The sequence below is a fragment of the Zosterops lateralis genome, assembly GCF_965231275.1.
Source record: "Zosterops lateralis genome assembly, chromosome: 7".
Classification (NCBI taxonomy): domain Eukaryota; kingdom Metazoa; phylum Chordata; class Aves; order Passeriformes; family Zosteropidae; genus Zosterops; species Zosterops lateralis.
This window is the reverse complement of record NC_139767.1, coordinates 32,975,513-32,999,058: the sequence shown is the minus strand read 5'-3', so window position 1 is coordinate 32,999,058 and position 23,546 is coordinate 32,975,513.

Sequence of the window (23,546 nt, the reverse complement as noted above, 5' to 3'; positions counted from 1 at the left end):
AGGAGCACAAGACTGATGCATTGCCAGTGTCTTAATAAAGGAAGCTGTACAAAAATAGAAATAAAACCAAACAAACAGAAAAAGAAACATTTAGTGCCTGATAATGACATTTTGCATTAGTCACTAAGAGCTTAGTGCCTTGAAATACTGTGCCCAGGCTTTGCTTCTAGAAGTTGAGGCACATATAAATAGCACAGCAAATCATGCTGGTGTGGTGAGTACTCAGAGCTGTTGTAAGATTTCTCAGGTGATGTCAGGAGTTTCTTTTCAGGAGGTTATAAGTAGCATGAATTAAATAGATTTTTGTGGCTCTTACCACTTTTTAATTTTCCATAAGACAACTCCCCTTTAATTTGTCATTCAGACCAGCAGAGCACGGTGCAGTTGTTGTGCATATGCTGTGAACAAGCTACACACACACAAAATTCTTCTGTACAGACCAGAGTGGAAGCAGAACACTACAGATAACATCATTAGCAAACAATACCAAACAAAAATGACATTCTTTTTAAAGCTAAATAGTGAGTGTTTAAGGGATTTTTAATTTACTGCGTTTTATTTACTTTTGATGGAGTTTCCTTAGGGATATTTAGGATTTCCAGAAAATAAATAGCAATACTGTGTGCATTCTAAAACAAAAATCTCTTGTGCTCTGCTGAGAGAATAGACCTAGTTCAGTACATGTACACTTCCAGAATAAACAAAAACCCCATGGACTTTTGTTAATAGACTAGGTATAAATCTGGGCTTGGTGAAAACTTCAGGAGTTGTGAAATGCTGAGAACCACACAGATCCAAACCAGCTACAGTTTGGAGCTCTGTCCAGCCCCAGCACAAGCCCTGTCTGCTGGGGGCTGGTGTGACAATGTGGTGGTTCTCGTGCCAGGACATTGCAGTTCCAGTGTCTGGACACAGAGATGATGACAAGGATCCCTTTCTACTAAAACCCTGCACGGGAATCTAAGCCCGGAGTAATTCAGGCATTGTTAACCTAAATATGCCACCTCATGTTTCATTCAGGCTTACTCCAGCACAGATGTCTCTCGCTGATTGCAGCTGAAATGAAGACAAATCAGGCTTATTATATATTTAAGGGTTGTGAATATTTTTATTTTTGGGTTTTCAGTGGGCCTGATTCTAAAGTGGTAGCCATTTCCACCGGAGTAAATTGGGAGCAATCACCTTGCTCTTCGTCATCAGTCACTGTGCAGTTAAACCAGGCTCTCATTCGCTGGAGGAAAAGGTGCCTAAGCTCTGAGCAATCAGCACAACACAGGGAAATATTCAGCAGAACTGGGGCTGAAACACGAGTCCACCCATCTCTAAGTGCCCCAACAGGAGCCTGCAGAAAGTGGCTGCTGTCACTTCTTGCTTTGTCTCTCTCTTCTCCTGTTTATATAAAAACCTGAACCGGGGTGAGAGTTTCACTTCACCCAGGAGACAAACTTGGTGTCAAGTCACCATGAAATGGGAGATTTGTGGTTTAATCCCACTGGAGAGATCAGGCGTTGAAGCAGATACCTGTGATACAAACGAGTTAAGCTGCTGGAAAGGCACAAAGCAGGCAGGCTGTAACTATTCAGCTTGCAAAATGTGTGATGGGGATATGGCAAAAATCTGTAAAATCACCAGTGGCACTGAGAGGGTGAGCAGGGACTTTCCCAAACAAGAGCAGATTTAAAACAAACAAAAGGAGATTTATTTCCCCGCCCCCTCCCACCAAACCTGTGATTTAAATTTGATGCTCCTTGCCTGAAGAGGCTGTGGATGTTGAAGGTTTAAGAGAGTTTGGGGAAGACCTGACAACTGCACAAAAGAGAAATCTGTTAAGGAGTAGGGAGGGAATCTGGAGAACTTATCCTTTGTACAGAAAGTGCAGGAGTTGTGGGTTAGTGGAAGCTGCAGTCGTGTTCAGGGGAGGGGATGGATGCTCCTACCCGTGCAATGAGCTGCACAGAAAGAACTGCTCTGCTCCTGCTCCTGCTCTGCTCCTGCTCTGCTCTGCTCCAGGAGCAGAGCAGTTCTGTGTGCAGTTCAGGTGGTGCCAGGGCTGCTGCCAGAGGCAGAGCAGAGAGCTGGAACACCCTTGGCCTCAGCACTGCAGCTGGTTTTGCAGGGATAAGGGACCTGGGATGCTGAGATGGAAAATCCTCCAGGTTACACACAGAGAGCTGCCATGTGCCAGGCCAACATGAAGTCTCATGCACTTCTCAGCTGCTCACAAGCAAAACTTCCCATATTTGTACATCCCACACCACCTGCAGAAGAGTTTACAGGCCTGGGATACCCTCAACTATAGACAAGTTTACCCCTAAGCCTTTTATAGATCCATCCCTAGAAAACACTTCAAGGTCATCACCCAAAACCACCAGAATAAAAGATGATGGCTGAAACCTGTCTTACCCACTGGAACCATACTACTCTGACAATTATTGCCTTAATGTTTTAATTTTTAGAAATATTCAGAAGCATTGAGAAAGACTAGGTTTACCTTTGGTAATATTTGCTTTTTATATATAAAGTTCCTAGCAAAAATAAATCCTGAAAAACATAAGACTTTAAAGATATTTTTGTCAGATCATGGTAAGAACAACCTTGATGTGGTTTGCCAAGCTTTGAATTATAATATATGTTATCAGTAACCCAAGTTGTTATAATTTACTTCTGACATTAAGATCTTGCTTTTGGGCATATAGTTGCAAATGTATCCTATTCACTTCCTTACTTTCTAAATGCCCTTCATGTTTCAGTAAGACAATCCAATCAAAACTAAAGACCAAATGCACTGTAAAACAAATCAAGCATACAAACAATTCTTAAGCCTTCCTCTTACACATTTGCTGGCTTGCCCAAGGCTCCTAAACTTCATAAGCTGTGTAATCATGAAGTACACAAAAGTTTTCAAAGGAAACATTTATACCATTTGTTTTTGTATGTTGTTCAGGTTGGAATTTGTAACAAGGGAATCACAAAGATAAGAATTTATCATAAATCTAACCATGCTGGTCTAAGACTCGCTGGTACTGAGCATTCTCACTCAAAATGGTTTGGTCTTTTCCAATTTTCTTAAGTTACAACTCAAAATGTTAAGTTTTATAATGACAGCACTTTGGGGGTGACTAATTGTGTTAAGAGATGTTCAACCTCTGATGAAATAAAAGTCCCCCATGAGGAGAAATACTTTACTTTAATGATGGTCATAGTGCCAATTTTCAAAGCCATAAAAGTCACTGATTCTGCCTTTAGCCTTAGGCTGAATCCCTTATTCTGCACGTGCTTTCCATCAAAACCATTTCATGATTTGCTCATGAGGGCAGAATATGTGTGGCTTTGCCTTTTTCCTCTCTTTAGAACAAAGCATAAAAGTTTTTTTAGCAAGGACCCATAAAAAAAGCACTTGTAAATCTATGGCAGGAGTTTGGTCTTCATTAAAATTCGATATTAACCTGTGCTCCAGAGGCACTGGGCCACTCAAAGCCCCTTTGCAGCACTGTGGCAGCACAAAGGCACAAACCAGCCCCTGTTTTGGCAGTGGCTGCCTGGGGTTGCAGGGTATCCAAATTATCCCATTCATTTCATCTGGCAACTGCAACAACCACTGGGGATTTTGCAATCCCACCTTTAATGACCTTAACACGGGAAGGAGCAGCAGCTCAGAGATTTCCAGAACAGGATCTGTGTTCAGGGAGTCTGTGGACATCTGCTTGCAAATCCCTTTTAAATCTCTGGTAGAAATCACCCCTGTAAAAAAAAAACCACCAAAAGGAAGGCTCATGTACTAACAAACAGTTACCAGCGGATGGGGCTGAGGGAAGCACAGGAATCCAAACCAACTTCCCCGGGCTGGGGTTTAAACTGATAAAGAAGAGGATTAGATTTTCCTGGTGAGATACCCATCTCCCTGTCCTCCTCAGCTGCCATAATTAAATGAGTTTCAGTAACTGTGACATAAGATCAGATCCCAAGAGCTCCTGCCAAAGAGCACTTATAAGGCATGAATTAAATAAAGGTTGAAATACTTTTAACCAATCAGCCGGTTTCTCACGGAGAGCCAGGAGCTTCTTCATTTAGGAACCTGACATTTTGTTCAAGTTCTGCTGAGCAGAACAGATCACACCAGTTAACGTGGTAATGAAGAAGTGATGGTGGTATTTGCACTTGACTCCAACGTCAGCATAAATTCTGTTCCTCGTCCAGATCAGTCCGACTTCCCTGAAATAAAGCATATTTCAGCCTCATTAACCGATTTAAGATCTCAAATGAAATGAGATCAATTTAACTTAAATCCATCATAACCAGGCTTGCTTGAAGAATTAGTTTCTCTGGGTCCATAAGGATACTCCCAGTAACTGTTTCTGCAAGGTCGTCTATTCTGAGCTTTTTAGGTCCAGTCCAGTTACACACAAAATTTTAATTGCAAATACTCAAATTACATATAGAAATTTCTGCTTTCTTTAGTGTTACTGCCTCCATGAAAACTTGCTCTATTCCTTGGAGCATTAGAGTTCAGGTAATAAATGAATTTTATACGTTATCATTTAACCACCAACACAGAATTGGGTCAATAAACAGTTTTAGAAATAATTACTGCAACTTTCAAATAGCCTTTATCTCAAACTATAAATTCCAGTTCTGCTCATACTGCACAGTTAAAAACTACGCTTAAGTATTTTAACTTTTTAACAAGGTGGCCACCAAAAATGGACATCTGAGAAATAAAATTTTGTAATGAAAACCTTGAAAGGAGACTACATTTGCTAAGTTACTGGTTGTGAGAAATGTGACACGGTTTTCAAAGTTCAGCCTGTTGGGATTAGCCAAATAGGTGTCGTTTCTTCATAAATTAATTAATTTTTCTCTCAGCACTAATACAATCAAATGTTAAATTCAAAATAACCTGTCTCTGAGGGGTCACCTTTATGTGACACCTCTGTACTGATGTCATCAAAATTAATAGGAAAAATTGCCTTAAGCTTAATTGGTATTTTAATGCCTACATTTTTAAATTACTTGAACAATTTTTTAATTAAACTGGAGCATTAAAAATGAAGCTGCTCTTTATTTTTTGCTGTTTTCTTAATTTTAAAATATTGCGAGGGTAATTGCAATCCACATGGAAGAGTGTTTTTTGTAAAATAAGAATAAAAAATCTTGTACTTGATACTAGCTGTTAATTATAAGAAGGAAACAACTGGGGGGAAAAATATGTTGGGAAGGTCAAAGGCCAGCCATGATTTCACCTGAATGATTGAACATACCAATTGTTTCCCAAATGTTTAGATTGTAATCTCATGGTGGATTTGTATTGCTTTCACTGAGTATATCTTTAATATCTACAGGGACAGATACTGTTCTGGTTGTTAAAACATTTTTGGAAACTTGCATCTTCCATCACCATTGTCACAAGTTAAAGGTCCAGAGACCTTAAGCTGATGGTTCAAACTCATCTTGCCAAAGCAACAGAGTGAAAAAATATGTCTGGCTTTTTACTGCTCATTTTAAAGAAAATAAAGTCGATGATGAGATTTTTCAATACCAATAAAGTCATTCTTTCCCTCAGCTTGCAATGTTTGTGGACCTCTATTTAACAGATAGCTTCTGACATCTTTCTAATCTATGGATCATTTATTGTGTAGATGTATTTTAGCATCTACCCTGTTCTCGTATCCACATTCAGCACCCTGAAATTTGATAAAACACAGAGTTGTGTTCACCGAGCAGTTTCACAGTTAGGGATGGCAGTGTGTCATTGAGCCTAAATTAATGTACCAATTCATTAAACACTTTCAAGCTGTATGTCCATACTTGTATGCTCAGTGATCACAGTAAAATGCATTTTGGGCTCCAGTATAACCAACCTAAGTCACCTCAGCTCCCAGCTCACTCAAACCTAACCCATGCCAAGCTGTGGTCACTGGAAATTAGATAACTTTCCACTGGTTGTTTTAATTTGATCTCATTTTCTTTCAGAGGCACCAGTGCCAGTTCCAAGTGACTCCACCTTGGCTTTTTCAGCTTTCTATCACCAAAAGCAAGGCCAGAGTCAGCCCCTGGCTCTCTCCCATGTGTTGAACCACTTTTGGCATCATGCAGCTCTTCACACAAAGAGCCAGTGGCTCCCAGCACAGCACCAAGGCTGCAGGAGGTTTGCCCATTTTTAATTCTGACTACTTTTAAACTTGGTATTTGCTTAAAGAAAAACACGCTGCTAGTGCCAATTAGATACTGGATCATCCTTCTTCTTCTGTCAGAAATTTCTTTTTCTTTTACTTCCAAGAGCCCAGCTTCTAAAGCACAATAGCACACATCTAATTAAATGGGTTGCTTGTGAGAATGAGCTCTGAAATTATAAATATCCTCTGAGTTTGTAAGCAAATAAAATTCTTCAGAGAAATTTGCACTCTCCTATTTTTAAAAATCACCTGTCTGGTGATGCAGCACATGCCACACCAGTCTCTGCAGGGAAAATCCACTGAGGCAGATTGTTCCATCCTTCACACCCTGGAGCCAGGCCACTGTCCCCTCCCTGGACAGGGGACACATGCCAGAGCCACTTGCTCCTCTTATATTTTCAGAAACGGGAGAAATTCTGCTGCCTTCATTACTGTGGTCGACACAGCAATGGTTGTTTTGCTTGTCCGTGCTACTGTTTGGTTTTTCCCCCCTGTTCTTTACCCAACAAAATAACCTGGGCAGCTGGAGGAAGGGCTTTTCTTTTCCTCCCAATTAATTACACAGCAAGTCCATGGTCTCTGAAGTTGTTGCTGTGAACACTGATAAAACCTGAAGAGCTTTAGAACATGTAACTTGCTGCAACCACTTTTTTTGGCTGTTCAAATGTGAATACCCTATCAAGTCAGCAATTACTTTAAACCTTTATTGTGAGTCAATGCAAAATAAAGAGAATATTTTGCCATAATTATTTTTTATAAGACCCTGCCACAAGATCCTGCTCCACATACAAATTCACCTATTCTGGCTGGGTTTTAGAGCATTCCTGGAAGTGCTGCTCCACATGTTTTTACCATTATCTAAGATGCTGGTGAGGTTCCATGATAAGGTTAGAATTTAGGAGGGAAGGGAACATCCACCAGAGATGCTCCTGCCCAAGCCGTGCCTGGCAGTACTGGCAGAATTTTCCCTTTTACTTCTTTTTGCATTTGTAAAAATATGGCTCTTTAACATGCTGGAAAAAAAGGGTTCTGCACTTAAAAATGCCACAGGAGTGAAGATTAAGAAAGCAAGTGCAGACACCCAGCTGTTGAAAGCACAAGCAGTATGAAATTGGGGGTGGGGGACAAAATTAGCATTCTCCTCACGTGCTCACCGCCTGCTCTAATCACAATGCAGGCATTATCAGCCAGCATTGAATCTTTGTATTATTTCCAAGTTTCCCCTATTGTCAGTCATTGTGACAAAGTGCAGGACAATCTGACACAATGATGAATCACTCCAGACATTGAGTTTTCACATGGCTGTCAGATGATCTCAGTAGGCTGTGTCACCTGAAAATGCCACAAGACTAAACCCATGCTGTACTTCAGAACAAAAATGGAGTTTGGTATAAACTCCACTGATTCAGGGCATAAACATGGGAGCCTGGAGGGGCTGGCTCAGCTTTCTCTTCTGCAGGGAACCTCAGCATTTTCATCCAGAGTGAATGAAACCAGAATCAGGGCTCAAGATATGTTAACAGCACTTGCATGCAAACCAGGAAGGCAGGTTTGTTGTCTGGGGGGTTACAATAAATTCCTGCATGGATGGGTCTGTTCTGTGGTTCTTTTAAAAGACTTGTTCAATACATAATGCCCGTCGAAGTAGAGGGCATTTATCCTAATAGTTTCAGGTGCATATATAAAAGTGAGTTTCTTTTTCCTGCATGGCAAAGTTATCTAGCAGGCTTTTTATTTTCTCTGTGGGCCAGGTAAGATGTAGCTGCACTGATAACTGATTGATATATAGTCAAATGCAAATATGCTTGTTTAAGTACATGCCTCGCCTTCATGTGTATTTGCTTGTCGGTGCTATTGTGAGCCCAGCCCAGAAGAACATTGCTCTTTCCCACATTATTATTCACAAAGGCAGCTTTCTGAGTTATTTCTGCTCCTGTACAATATTCATGATAGCAATTTGATACCTTAGCAGTTTCAAGGTTATCAAGTGATTGAAAATCCTGCTGCTTACTTCAAGGTGTAACATATAAACTGTACTGCCATCCATTCTAGTAATATAATAGTTTTTCTTAATGCCTTTCATGAACTCCTGATTTAAAGTGTAAGCTGACTTCAGAAAGGGCTTATCAGCCCCAGACTTCGCTGGGCTGCTGAATTTGGCCCTGTGAGTTTGTGTCTCTGCATGTAGCACTTGAGCAGGCAATATTTAACCTCTGGCAGGGATATTGATACATCAGCTCCAGTGTGAGGATGCTGAAGCACAGCCATAATGAGGAACAAAGAAGTGGTTATTTATCTCATGTGTTGGAGGGCTGGTGCTCTGTGGGTTATGAATCTTGGGGGCAGGAATTGCAGATTGCAGATCACGGGGATTAACTTTGTACCAACGAGCAGCTTCGGAGCCGCCGGGTATGGGAGAGTTTGTTAATGGTGAACAAATAAGTGCCACTGGACACGTTATGAGGACACTGAAGAAAAGCCCATCATTTCTCAACCTGTTTTGGAGGCTCCCAGCCACCCACTGAATTTTGGCTGCTGATGTGGTTTGGGTGGTTTCTGATTGGTAGATTGTGCTGCTTGATGGAGTTTACATGGTGGCATCTGCTTAAGTAACAGATGTCTGTGCCACTAAGGTGCTATGTTCTCACTTTTTATACAGAAAGAAATTGCTTCTCAAAGAGTTTTTATTGTCTTTATGCAAATTAAAATACAAAATTCCTCTCCTTTAAGGATCTTCATTATAACAAGAACCTTAAATAATCATAAATACATATGCAGCCTCATAAAATCTTCTGCTCTTTGGATATCAAGGAAGTTCCTTCTGCGCTGCCAATTGTGCATGAAATTAATTCTTATTTCAGCTACCAGTATGAAGATGCTAGCTTTTATTCAGTGAAGCCCCACTGGATTTCTAAACAAATAGTGCAGAATAGTTGTTTGTGCCAAAATATTTCAAGGAGGAAATTCTGCATTCTGTATCTTATGCAGTGCTGAAGAGTAAGATAGAGCTCTGTACTTATTCCCTAGGAGGCTGGTGATAGAAATATATAAGTTTTTTATCTTTCCTTTGTCAATTTCCTTTAGTAGGCAAATGCATGATGTCTTTACGGATTCTTTTTTTTCAACCAGGGATTGAAATCTGTGAAGGACTCATGCCTAGAAAAATTTCCACATATTCCAGCCTGCTGTGAGCTGAGTGTTAAAGTCCTTACATTTCTGGTTCATCTCACACTATAACTTTGTGTCAGATATGACTTAGTGCCTTGCACAACTCTAAGATTCCCCACCTTTCCTGTTTATTTCCAGTGACAGAGAGGGATGAAGGACCTTTATCTTTTGCTTCACCTGAGTGTGGATGAGGTAAGATGCACCTGCAGGCAGGATGAAAGGACTGGCTGCTCAGGGAGGGAGGCCATGGCCCCAACCTGTGTGCCAAGGAGTGAAACCAGTCTCAAGGATGGGTATTTGGAGATTTCCTCCCATGGGCTACACAGCTCAGGACAAAAGGAAGGCAAGGGGAATGTGATAACACCAGAGCATCTACCAGCCTCTTCCAGGTCCTCTAAAAATGCATGGAGTGCAGTCAGCTTTGAAAAGCACCTGCCTGTCACCTTATCACTCTCAGGCAAAACGAATTTCCCCACAAGGACTCCTGAGGTCAGCCTTGGCTGCCAATCCAGACATCAATTGGGTGCCCCCATCCTTCCCTGCCACCCCCAAAACTGGGCCAAGCTGGGTCCAGGGTGCTGCCTAGGAGGGTGTGTAGCCACACACCTTTTCTTCTCTCCTCTGGGCTCAGCAATCACCAAACCTCTGGTAAAATATTATTGCAGAGGGGAGCCTGCATCGTGCTTTCTCTCATCGTGTGCTTGTGCTTTTATAGTATGCTGTTTTGAGGGGAAATAAATTGAAAAAGAAAGTGAAGGGAACAAAAAGATTATTCTTGTTTTTACCGACCTGTGGGATTTGATGCTGTAGGAGCCAGAAGAGTGTCTGTTCAATGTTTCAATGGGTAAACTTAATTTTAAATAGATATTTCTGATATGACCCTATCCTAGTAATGTTTTTTTCACATGTCTGGCCAGTAGACTGAGTAAGGAGGTGGTGGATGTGCAGTGGATTATTAACCTGGTGGCAACAACATTAGTAACAGAGAAGGGTGCTTTATTCTACTGCTTGCACTTGCACCTGTTTCACAAACGTTACCAAGATAATCACATTCTTCCTGCATCTGCTTTGCTTTAGCTCACACAGATAATTCAAGGGTAATGCACCTTGTCTAAGCTAATTCTAAATACATGCCTCAAACACAAAAAAAAGTGCTTGGTGGGTATTTTGACCCAATGCACTACATCAAAGTAACCAAGTAAGCTGTAAATGCTTTGAATAAGATTGGACAAAAATTGGCATTTGTCCAGCCATGTGTCTGGCTGGCAGTTCTTTGAGTTTTAAACTTCCTCTGTATGTGAATTTATATGAAATGACACTGCAACCTGTAAGTTATTCAGGTGCTCCAGTGAGAGCTGTGCTGAAGAATAAAATATACCATGAACAGTGTGCTCTCAGGTCTAAGATGAGTCATGGAACTGAGATCTGACCTTTCCAGATAACTTGCAGGCTAACAAAATTGCCAGTATGGGATGACACCTTGGAAATTATGTACCTGATGTGGAGGAACTCAGAGCCCTGTGGGTCCAGCTCACTGGGAATTTACCTTGTGGATCCAGACATTAAATGCTGAAAATTGGAATCATGCTGATGACTGTTGAAAGTGAAGTTCAATGAAATTAAGCCCAATTACATATTTAGTAAAAAATGTACTTAATTAAAGCAGAATGTTTGAATCACAGAAATGCTTGGGTTTGAAAGGACCTCAAAACTCATCTTGTTCCACCTCCTGCCATGGGTGGTTCCACTAGACCAGGTTGCTCCAAGCTCCATCCAATCTGGCCTTGGACACTTCCAGGCTGAACAGCCCCAACTGTCTCAGCCTGATTGAAAATCAACAAGAGGTCAGAGCCCTGGAGGAAGCCTCACCTCCTGGTTGACTCTTGTCACACACTGCAGATATTAAACCTTGGTTTGTACAGTTAAGAAATATCAGTGACCATTAGGTCAGCAGCTCCTGTGAGGTTCTGTGATCAGGTAATAATCTGATGTGTCAGAAGCTTGAAATTACTCCATTGGAGCCAGGAAAAAAGATAACTTATGAAGGCATCATTAGCATTTTCCTTTTCCAGCTTCACACGGATTTCTTGGAGGGAATACGCTGAAAATCCTGCCTTAGCACTTGGAACTGAGTGGAGTCTCCTTCCCAGCACTGGCTACCACCTGTCATCCCCTAAACACTGTGCCATATGGTTCCAGAGGGCTGCTACTACTTTGGACACCATTCATGAGCTTGCTTTCTTCTAATCATAGCCCATTTTTAAGTGTTACTACTGCCAGTGAGCAGTATGATAAATCCATTTCAAAAATAGATTGTTAGCACAATTCCTGTTTGCAAATACATGTGTAACAGATATAATTGGTAAAGTTTAACTTGTGTTTGACTCATGTTAAAGTGCCTGTAAACATAAAAGGACAAGTAAAAATGAGGATTTTTTTGACCAACACCTGAGGTTGTACTGATAGCAGAGACAACTCTGAGTCCCTCCTAAAATCAAACAAACTCATATATAGAAGATTAACATTTGAAAACACAAGACGGCAAAGAGGGATTTGAAACATGTCTTTATTTCTCACCTTTCAATGCTAAAATACAGACCTGGGCATTTGAAAGCAAAGGCAACAGAATATGAGTAAAGAAAAAAAGTGAATTTATGTCCAATGGAAGAATTATTTAGTGATATATAAGGTGATTTATGAGCTATCTTCTTGTTGCACAAGCAAACAGTCACAAGTCAGTTGTGCAAGTTTGACCTGAAAAGGGTCCCTGCTTGACCTTGGGGGTCTGCATCAAATACAAGATGTTTGTCCCAGGGTTGAGAACTGCTGCAACACTAAAAACACATCCTGGATTTGATCATTTGTCTCACAAATATTGTAGCAGTGAGTTTTGTGGACTAATTTCTATTTTAACCCAGTATAAGTGTGAGTTAATTTATACCTATTTTATTTTCTCACTTGTTCATGTCACTGATTTTGTGTTCCTGCCTTTCTGCTTCAGTTGTTTTGCTGCGCTTTTTTTAACTCAAGATTTCTGTAACTTTATAACTATTGTAATTCCTCACAAAAATTCAATAGAAACCCATCAGTACTTAATAATTTCAGTTAAAAGCAATATGTGATAGGAAAACTCTGGAAATATTTGAGTATGCTTGGTGGCATTTAGAAATTTTAACCAAATGTAATCTTGCCTGCAACCCTTGGTCCCTTATGTGGGAATTCCACCTGGCCCCAGGAACAAGGGGGCAAACCAGGACAAAAAGCTGGATCCTTCTGCTGCTCATAGAAAAGAGTTTTTTAAATGGCTTGTGGAAACACTCACAAAAAACACTGCCCTGTCATTGGGAATAATAGGCAACAAATTGATACAGTCATGAGGGAACTGAAAATGAGAAGTATAGGAAACAGCAATTAAGTAATTTCAAGCCTAAATCATAACAGCACAAGAGAAACTCCCCAGATGCCTCTGCAGCCTTTCAAATAATCACTGGGTAAGTTTTGCCAGGAAAAAAAAAAAAAAAAAAAAAATATATATATATATATATATATATATATATATATATATAAAAAGAAGAAGGAAAAATCTGTGCACAGGCTCAGGAAAACATGGAACAGCAAAATCAAATTAACGAGGGGAAACTCCCAATGGATGGAAGAGGAAAAGACACAAGAGGACTGCACAGTGCATGAGGACAGTGGCACAGGACATGGCTTTGCAGGGAGCAGCCTTGCAGGAGCTCTGTGGCCACCAGCCCTGTCCCCAAGCCCTGCTCAGTCCCTCTAGGGACCTCTTCACTTTCAGCCTGGGATTTCCATCCGTGGTAGAGGAGATTCACCTTCACTGGCTGATTCAGGGGCCAGGAGGGATCTCCTGTGGGAAGCTCCACCAGGATCCTGCTGTACCCCTGCTCCCTGGAGCCTCTCCCCAGGTTTATGGTGCATGGATCTGGTTCCCTCATGTCAAAGCACAGCCAGGGAGCCAAAGCACCCTGAAATCCCCACACCTGCACAGTCCAGCCTGGCTGATGTGGGCAGCCTGGCAGCCAGGGAAATGTCCTGAGTGAAAACTGACCAGCACTAACTCCCCTTGTCTGACTCTCTGCTGGTGAGTTCACCTTCTGGCCACCATAAGCACTTCCCTCTGCTCCCCAGGCCTCTAAATCTGTGCAATTACTCAGATCCATCCTTCTAAGAAATCGTGCAAGGGAAATAATTTGGTTGTCCTTGAAGAATCCTCCAGGATAATTTAGAATGGAAGCCCTGAATCTCCCTCTCTGATGACGAAGAAAACACTTGGGTTTAACAGGCTTGATGTGGCTTGTGGTTTTTCTCATGATGGCCTGAGCTGAAGCCCTAACACTGCTCTGTGCAGCCACATTTTCTGCCAAGCAACATCCTCCTCATGGATCTTGTGAATTTGTGAGTTTTGCCCTGAAATCTTAAACATGTTTCCAAGCTAATTCCATGACTAATGAAGGCTCTGGCTGGGGCTTAGGGACTGCAAATACCTCATATCTGTTGATGCAATGTCCAGCATGGTGACAAAATGTTGTTTGTCCTTTTTGAACTGTGAAGTTACTTTTTATATTCCCGGGAAGCAGCATGTTTTGGAGAAAAGCTGGATTTGCAGACACATGCTGACAATCTGGGCAGGGTCCATGGACAAGGTGCACACTCTCTGAAGGAATGGAACTCCTTACACAGGCATATTGTTTTGTATTCAATGTGAAATAAGATGTGCCAGAAATGTGTCTTTTCAGGACTAGTAAAACAATGACACAGTGGAGGGATTGAGCATCTGTTTATCTTTACCAGCAAAAGCAGAAAGCCATGCAAATTATTAACAAAAAAACCCAAAAGAACCAAATAAGAGGAAAGTAACTATATGAAGTCCCAAATCTTAGCTCCAGGTAGAGCAATCATCTGTATGCCTATTTCTTCCCATTTGCATGATTAATTGACATCTTGTTAACTGCTCCTCAGGGACACTGCAAATCAGCACGGAACAAAACAAGCAATTCACTACAGAGAAGAGGGTCTCTAATTGTGAGTTATACTGGAATCAAAACTGAGTTCTCAAAAATGTATTTCAGGAGTCAACCTATGTCACTCTCCAGTAAATTGGAGATTGGAAACTTTCTGATTTGCTGCTGGAGAGTGTAGGGGGCAGCCAAGCTGTGCTGGAAATGCTGCTCTGACTTAGGAACTGTAGGTGTGATGTTGTGAGGACAGCTGTGATTAATGAATTGGTGGCTGTGGGAACTTTCTGACACCCAGGATGTCAGAAAACCCCTTTTGCTGACCCAGAGACAGGGCTCTTGAGAGGCACTTTAAAGACTTTTATTCCATTTTCAGTTTCGTGAGAAGGGCAAGATGGTACAGATGTTACAATTTACACCATCAAAATCAGAAGACAAACTATTTCCTAATTACAATACATTATGAGGGTTTTCTGGCCTATCAGCTTTTGCCATACAATGCTGCTAATGCTTCTAAACTAATCATCTATTAAAATACTCCACATGGGTCTTGCTACAATACATCTTTCATAGTTCCATTTCTCTAAAATATCTCGCCTATTTGCAAGGTCATTCTTTGAAACTTGTTTCTAGTTCAATTTCTCTCTCAGCAACATCTGTCCTGTTCCATGGCCTTTCTAATTTAGCATACTTTATCTCAAAGTTTGCATCCAGATACACAAAACTATGTGAGCCTTCTATGTCAGGCTTTAAGAATTCTCCACAAATCCATTTCCCACCCCAGGAGAGTTTGCAGCAGGGTCCCATGGCTCCCTGCACCCCTTGCAGAGGGGCTGGTGCCTTTCTGTGCTTGGCCAGGAGATCAACAAGCACTTAATGCAATCCCAGCAGTGGTATTACAAGATTTTTCTCCCTGTTGCAGCCTGACAGTTCCACTGGGAATTCTGGACTAAATAGCTTCTTTTTTTCTTTTTTTTTTTTTTTTTTTTCATGCACCAGAGAGTAATTTAATTTGCTTTCTCTCCTGCTTGTTTTGTGTTTCCACGGCAGAAAGGACAAGGACTGATAAAGGGAGAAAGCTGCAGCAGTGATTTTCCATTTTATTTATGGTGACGCTGTGTAGCCAAATGTAAAAATAGATCTTGATGCTGACAATTTTGTCCCTTCTTGATCCCAGGCTAGCACTTTGGAGCTCTGTCCTCCACCCTCTGTGAGGAGCAGTGCCTGAGCAGAGGGATCAGGCAAAGGCCTGCATGTGTGGGTGTCTCTCAAGAAAAGAGAAAACAAAAGAGTGAACAGTTTATTTATCTTGGAGGAGACATCCTGGGCTAAATCTTGCACTCCTGAAACTGAAGTCGAAGGAATGAGTCCTGAGAATGGTGAGAGAGAGGGCTGGGAACTGGAGACATAGCAAAATCCTCTCCCAAGGAGAGTGTGAGAAATATCATTTTAGATGACAACAGAAATACCTGGCTTCTCTTACAATCTTTTCCAACTAGTACCCAGTTTGCATGACAGGTGAGCACTGAATCATGCTGTGTGAGACTTTTTGATCCATAAAAATCTTACTGAAGGAGACAATGAACATTTCAAAATCAATGGCCTGAACCACCAGCAAGCAATGAGTGGTGGTGACTGCCCAGTTGAAAGAAGGAAGAACGTAGTGGGGTGGAACCTGAGCAAGTACAGACTCAGTGATACCATTAACTTTTCTTTTGAAAGACACTCCTGCAGAGATCCACCTCTTATTCACTGCCCTGCCTGGTGAGACATCATATTTTATTAGAAGAAAACAAAATAATTTAAAGACCTTGTTAGTAAATATTGAATGAGAACAATCAAATGACAATGGAGACAGAGAAAGGCCACGATTTCTTTTTATTTAACTCAGAGAAAGTGTTCCCAAACCACAGAGAGAAACAACATGGAAGTGTCTTTTCAAAGGGCAACAGTATTTAATGGCATGAATACATCAGCTTTGCTTTTTAAATTTTCTTTTTTTCCATTGTGTTTTCTTGCAGGAAGCAGTGGCAACACCCATGTTCATTATTACTGAGGGTGCAGTTCTAAAACTGGGCTAAACTTGTGATGTCCTCGAGGGACTGCAGAGCCAAGTGACTTTGATGGATCACAGTTGCACTTGAAACCGAGCAGGGAAAGATTAGTGTGTCTCAGGCAGAGAGATTCCACTCACCTGATTTTTTTCTGTTCTGATGAGATAATTTTTCTAATTAACCTTGATAACACTTCCAGACACAAAGGCCTATCCACACGTAGATGGAAATACATTTTCAAATGGACATTTCACTCCTACCTGTGTTTCCTAGTAGTGAATAGAGAAATTTAACACCTTTGTTGCCAACGGATTTGTTTGGGTAACTAAAGCCGAGCCTCTTTAGCAGAAACAGAAGAGAGCTTCTGCCTTGCCCCCAAGAGCCTTTGGCAGGAATTGAGGCCTCCATAGGCACTGAGGTGTCTTGTGTACCCTGATGGAATAAAGGCAGCAGTATGAATTTCGGCGCAACCTCAGTGTCAGGTGTCAATTTCTATTTATTCCTCTTTTGATGCTTATCAAGGAAGTCAGTGATGCTGTCCTTTTCTGAGCAGGGTCTGGACAACCCTAGAAATGTTTTGAAAGCCAAAGCATGCCAGAATGGGGTCCTTTGGAAATTCTCAGTGTCTGACCTTTGTCCCTCACACCCATCCCAAATAGGAAGAGGAAGGACCATCTTATAATCCCACTGAATTCACATGAAAATCATCCTGGAAGTGAAATGAACCATTCCCTCTGCTCTCACCTACTTTGTTCAGTTTTAAAAGTGTCCAGCAAGAAGTTTTTCAAAGCTTTCCTGACCCCTTGCTCTTGTCTGACTTTACACCAACACTGATTTTCTACTCTGTAGAGCTGGAAACACAGATCTCTGCTTCCCTGAAGGACCTGTGACACCTGTGAGAAAGAGCAATAACTCCCTGACCATTCTTTCACCACATCCTTTGAACCTGCTGCAGATGAGGTGAGGCAAGTGCTGCTCTGAAAGGCTTTCCCAGAGCACTTGCTGCAGGTCAGGTTTTTCTCTGACACCTGAAAGATGCTAAAGCCTGCTGAGAATGCATTATTAAAAAATCAAACATGCTATCTAGGCTCAAATGCAATGAAACTGAATATATTCCTAGCTATTCATCCTATTTCCAAGTCTCTGAATATGTTGTTACCAATAGAGCAGTGTTTAAAGGGGGCTGCAACCTCATTTCCTAAACCTCCATGCAGGCAGAGCAACAGAGAATCTCTAACACAGGTAAGAACCTGCACTTCCCCCAGCAGCTGGCAATTTAGATTTATGAACAAGTTTTAGGAGGATATTTGGCACCAGATAAACAGAGTTCAAGAGAGAGCCCATGTATATGTGAGGTTTAGGGCTGCAATTTTAAGGATATCACAACTCTTTTTTCTTTCCTCAGAGGCTGTGCTGGTGCCACATCACCTCTCTGCCTTTCCCCTTCTCACAGAGAGGCTGCTCCCATTTTTCCTGCAGCTGGGTTTATACAAAGCCAATACTTACCTGTCTTGTTTCATGTGATTTTATAGGTCTCTTAACATCTGGTAAAAAATGCAGTTGCTGTGGGTGAGCATGACTTTAGTGGGCAGAAGTGATCTTTTTGTTGAATTGGATTTCTCTAGCTGTAGTAAGTTATTTTGTGTTTTCTGTCTCAAATAAGTCAATTACACAGTCCTTTTCTGAGCCAGTTTTACAAAGATTGTAAAATGAAAGTGCTTTGTAACTAAAACATGCCAATATTCAGAAATTACTTATTTAAACCCCAGCTGTGCCATTGACCTGAACAGGCTGATGAAGAGGTTTCACTCACCCAAGCCTCCAAGACAATCTTCATGACGGTTCACAAAATATTTTGCAAAAAATTTCAGACTTGATCCTATGTATGGATATATATTTTGCAGACATACTTTGATGAGAGATTTTGTTTCACTTTGCTTATTTCTGAGGCACTCAATCTTTTGACCTCATCAGCCTTTGCCATCGCTTTTAAAGGACACAGGCAGAGAAAGAACAGATGGAAATAAAGATAATTGCTTACTTTGAACACTGAGAGAAATGCACAATGCCTATAAGGTCTCATCCAAAGTTAATGGAAAGACTATCAATCTGTTGTACTTACACTGTGTTCACAGGCTCTGAGCAGCTTTTGGGAATGGAGCCTGATGACTGCAGGGGGTGAGGAGACACATTTTTCCCCATCTCACTGAGGCAGAGGTTTTTGTGCTTCCCAAGGTCACACACACCAATGGAGCAGGGACTGGAGCTGGGTATTTCAAGTTCTTTGGTCACCTTATGGTGACCAGATCCCTCCTCACCTGCAGCACAGCATCCCCATAGCACTGAGCAGTCCCAAAGCTCCTCCAGCATCCCCCAGCCCACACAGTGCTCTGCAGCTCTCTGGTGTTGGTTATCAAGTTCCCTGTCCAGGAAAGGGGATTTTGCACAACAGCTTAGGATGTGGAGTGTAGCCCTGGTTCCGTGCTTGAGGTGTTTTGGTTTTCTGAAATTCTTTTCCCAGGGAATTTTCTGTAAACAGAAGAGATGTTTTTGTAACTGTACCTGTGTTTTTCATTCCTTTTCCTAGGAGGGACTTCCTCTTGATGTCCCTCTGGTCTGACCAATGTGGTTGAAGAGGTTTCCCTTGTTTCACCAATCAATTTGGTCTGTGTAGAATAGTATAAAAGGGAGACATCCCAAAAATAAAGGAGTCATTTTCAGCCTTCTGAATCTTGGAGTCTGTCCTTGTAGTGTAAAACAGCATCAGTGGAGGGCTGGGATGTGATGAAGACCCTTCTGGTTTGGGCTAATCACAGCTAAATTTGTCTCTGCCACTGCCATGCAGTACATGAGGAGTACAGTTTTGTGTGGGATACATGTACAAAAATAACATGGGTGGTATTTTGAACTAAGTATGTACTGCATGCAGTGCTGATGTCATTTCTAGGAGCTACATAAAGATAGCATGAAGGGCTTAGCCATGAGGATAGAAATAGTAGGCAGAATTCAGAAATTGTAAAGAACTTAAAAAGAACATCTGAGAAGATGAACCTTTTGATAGGATTTAGGCTGCCTATGGGATTCTGGAGCTTTAATCAACAAAAGCAGCTTATTCTATCAGTGTCATGAGCAACAGCAAAAAAGGCATCATCAGCGAGGAACGCTGCAGAAAACAATTTTGTTGGTTTAAAAACTTGTTTAGAGCAATCTGAGGCTCCCCCCTTAGTCTGGTCACCATCTGGATGGATTTTGCCTTGGAAAGCCTGTTTTGAACTTGAAGCAAGCAAACATTTGTTCACATGGTGGGAAAGAAAAGATTGAAGCAATGTGCCAGAACTGGAAAAGCCACCCATGCATATCAGTACATTTACCTAGAGCAAAATAAGCTCTTTGTTTTTGGGACATTGTCTTTAGTCCCCTTGTAAAGGTCTCCTTGACCATCCTGTGTGGTGGAAAGTCAGGGAAAGATACTGATTTTTCCTGTATGTGACATTTATTTCTGTAACACGCTTTTGATCCATTACCACACTCTCATACATTACAGGCTGTGGTCGATAATTTTTATGTTCTCTAATATTATTTTTAGTCACCCCAAAAGAAGTTTGCAGTGGGTAAATTCCCTGGGGAGGAGGTGCCCCCCGGCTGGGAGCCCTTCCCAGCCCTGGAGCAGAGCCTGGAGCACTCCAGGGGTTCTGGGGAGTTTGCAGGAGCAGCAAGGTGGCAGTGCCAGATGGTGTCACCTCTGCCTGGCTGGGATGCCAGAAACAGAGCCAGACATCTTGGACAGCTGGACCCAAAGCCCTCAGCTGGTGCTAGAGCCCTGTCCAAGCCCCATAAAGAGGGATAGATGGTAAATTCCATAATGGGAAAGCAGAAATGTTTTATTTTCCTTGTCCTTTATGGTTAGCTGTCATGAATTTGGGTGGCATCGCTTTTTGGATGGACCCCAGACAATTCTGTCTCTGCAGCACATTCACTCACAAACACTCATTAAATGAGCTGGCAGGTCAGGTCATGGTTGTTTCCCATTTCAAACTATTTAGCACCTCTGGCCATTTCTTTGGTAACTGATATAACTCAACAACAACAACAACAACAACAACAACAACAACAACCCAAAAAAAAAAAAAAAAAAAAAACAAACACAAAAAGAAAAAAAAAAAAAAAACAGTGACTGCTAATGCATATCCAACCCAGAAAGCAACTAAACTTCCATGTTCTTTAGCATTCCCAGCTGTCAGCCTTTACTAAACCTCTGGACCTGCCTCAGCCCAAGCACAAAGGTAAGAGGAAGTTTGTATTTCATGCCTCTTCTTTTCGTGGCTTTGAGTGTGGTGTAAGTAACCCCTCCCATAAAGTCAGCTAATGTGACCCTTCATCTCAGACATGTACATTTACAAATCTAAAACCCATGGGTTGCCACATTTGTATGAATCCAAATATGGGGTAAAAAGTTTGAATATTTTGGAAGGAGGTGATATATGCCCCACAAAGGACACTGATAAATTTGCTTATTTGTGCACCATTGCTGCTCTGGCAGAATGACAGCTCTGTTGCCTGACTAACATCAAGTAGTGTAAGTTGCTAGTGTACATTTTCACAGTCCAATGTTCATTTTTAAGTGCAAATACTTTTCCTTAAAGACAATTTTTTTTTTTCTTTTAAAGTTACCTTGATGCAAACTACAACTCAGTGTTAAAATTAAAAGCAAAAGTTTAAAATAAATGTGTTAAAATGCTTTAAATTCCAGTAAAATATTTCTGAAATTTTTAGAGCTAATTGAGGGCACCTAAGGCACGTACTGCCTTCCCACCATCATTGCAGAGTCTGAGAGCTGAATTATTAAGAAAGCTCTTTTGCTGGATTTCTGACAAATCACTTTAATGTGCCAAAATTGATTTGGCATGAAATCGTCAATAGACCCTCCAGAATACTAATAGCATTAAAGGCAGGGGCCAGGACTGACAAACTTGCTTGGCTGGAGTTGGGTTCATAAATTAGCAGTGAGGTGTCCAAATTAAAGTCCTCTGCTCCCAGCTGTGCTGTGTGTCTGTCCATCCAGCTGAGGGGATTTCAGCAAGTGACAAATGGGGGAGCTGGGAATACTGGAGATGAGGAAAAGAGTTTATTTAATAGTTTTGCTTCTCACCTCAAATCTTTGTCTACAACCCTCAGATGCTGTACGTAACCACCCCAGACAGTAGCTAAACTACTATAATTTTGTCTCTTTTTTTTCCCCCTTTTTTTTGTTACAATTCCCCAGATCTTGACTCTGAACCACACATCTTCCTTTTCATCCATTGAGAATACCAGCACAGCCCAGTGCTCAGGGCAGAGAGCACAGAGCTGACAGGTGAACATCACTCACCTCCTCTCCCAGCCCCACTTGAACACTCCTCATGGCCTTGGATGAACTTTTCCCAAGCTTCCACTTTCTCATGTGTAGGACAGGAGTGAGAGTGCTTATTTTCCATGTATGCTGTGAAAATCTCTTGTTGTATTCACCTACTTGCCTTGAAGCACACATTTACTGTAGGATCTTTGGTGTGTAGAGCAATCTTCCCCCAGCTAGTTGTGTTTGTGGAATTGAAGAGTGCAAAGCAGCATTTGGACCAGGTCTTTAGGCAATAAATACATATGTGCTATCTCTGTAACATTTAGGGACGGAAGCCTCAAGTGACATAAATCTGCTCGCTTTGACTGTAATGAATTTGAAATAATTTCCTGTGGTGGAGGTATTGATTCAGTTCAGCTGAGGTCCAGGTCTCTGCCATTTCAGCAGCAGCATTTCCTAAAACAATTGGGAAAATCACAGTACAGGAGGAGCTCTGCAGCCAAGCAACAACTCAAGGGAGCTAAAACTGTCATAGCTGATTAACAGAAATGAAAGCTGCTCAGAAACAAATCTGAGTATGAATTTGGAGCACAAGAATAAATTGAGAAGGGGATTCTCTTTGTACTTCTTTTAGTAGGTCAGGCAGTTTATCCACTAAGATGCCTTTGAAGCTGCCAGCAAGAAAGGCATCGCTGGAAAGATGAAACGAGCCAGTGAGTGAAGTCATCTGTGTGTCCTAAACGCTGCTATTCTGAGTGAATTGGTTGCATGGTGAATAACAGAAGTGTGAGCCAAAGATAGCCCATTACCCTTTCCAAAGAGAAGGTGAGAAAGGGATTACCTCTAGGAGGGGATGAGTGAGGGTAAACTGCAGCTTTAGTGCGACAACGGGTGAGACACCTGAAGGCTGAGCTGCTGCTTGGCTCGCACAGCTGTGCAAACACTTCTGCTGCTCTGCAGATGTCCTGGGTTGTAGTATGGGATGTACACAAAGTATTTATTCTATCACCATCTTCATGAACTCTTGAAACCAGGTGGGGCAGTGTTTTCCCAAGCCCCTGCCTTTGGGGTGTCTTCTGCTAATGGCCCATCAAAGCCTGGCCCATGACTCACAGGTAACTCCCTCCAGGGGTTATCTCTGTTTAATGGGCCATCAAGGACCCACTTCACAACTCATCATCCCATTGTGAGATGCTCCGCCCAGGGGGAGGAGCCAAGCATTCCCACCTGGATATAATCTGGGATTTGGGACACTACAAGCAGCCCTGACCCACTGGATTCCCAGAGGACCAGAGCTATCAGACCTTTCTACAGGATCACTGCTTCAGGAACAGCACCTCACCTGGACTGCTTCCACCACCCTGCTCAGGTTGTATTCTGACTCTGTCAGTGGTCCTTTGTGTTATTGCATTTATTTTATTTTATTTTTACCTTTTTACCTTTCTTCTTATTAAATAATATCTCTGACTTGGAGCCTCTCATTCGTTTTGCTTTCAAACCACAACAGCAGAGAACACCAAAGCACTGAACACAAACTCACAGCAAGGTGCTCTCGTCCTGGTGCCACTCATTTAATGCTGGGGTGGGTCAGGTGAGAGTTTGGGATCATGTCACGGTGCCTTGGTGAATGGCTGCTCACAGAACCGTGAATTCAGTGGGAGTTCTACATTGATTTTAATAGAATGTGGCTTAGAAAGCAGATAAAGACACAGGAACTGATCAGTAGAATACAGGGGAAGGACTGCAACTCCTGCAGAAGTCAATGAAAAAAAAGGTTTTTTCCCAGTAACATACAGAAAGGTATTTGAGAAAAAGAAATGTGCATTAAGAGCAAAGG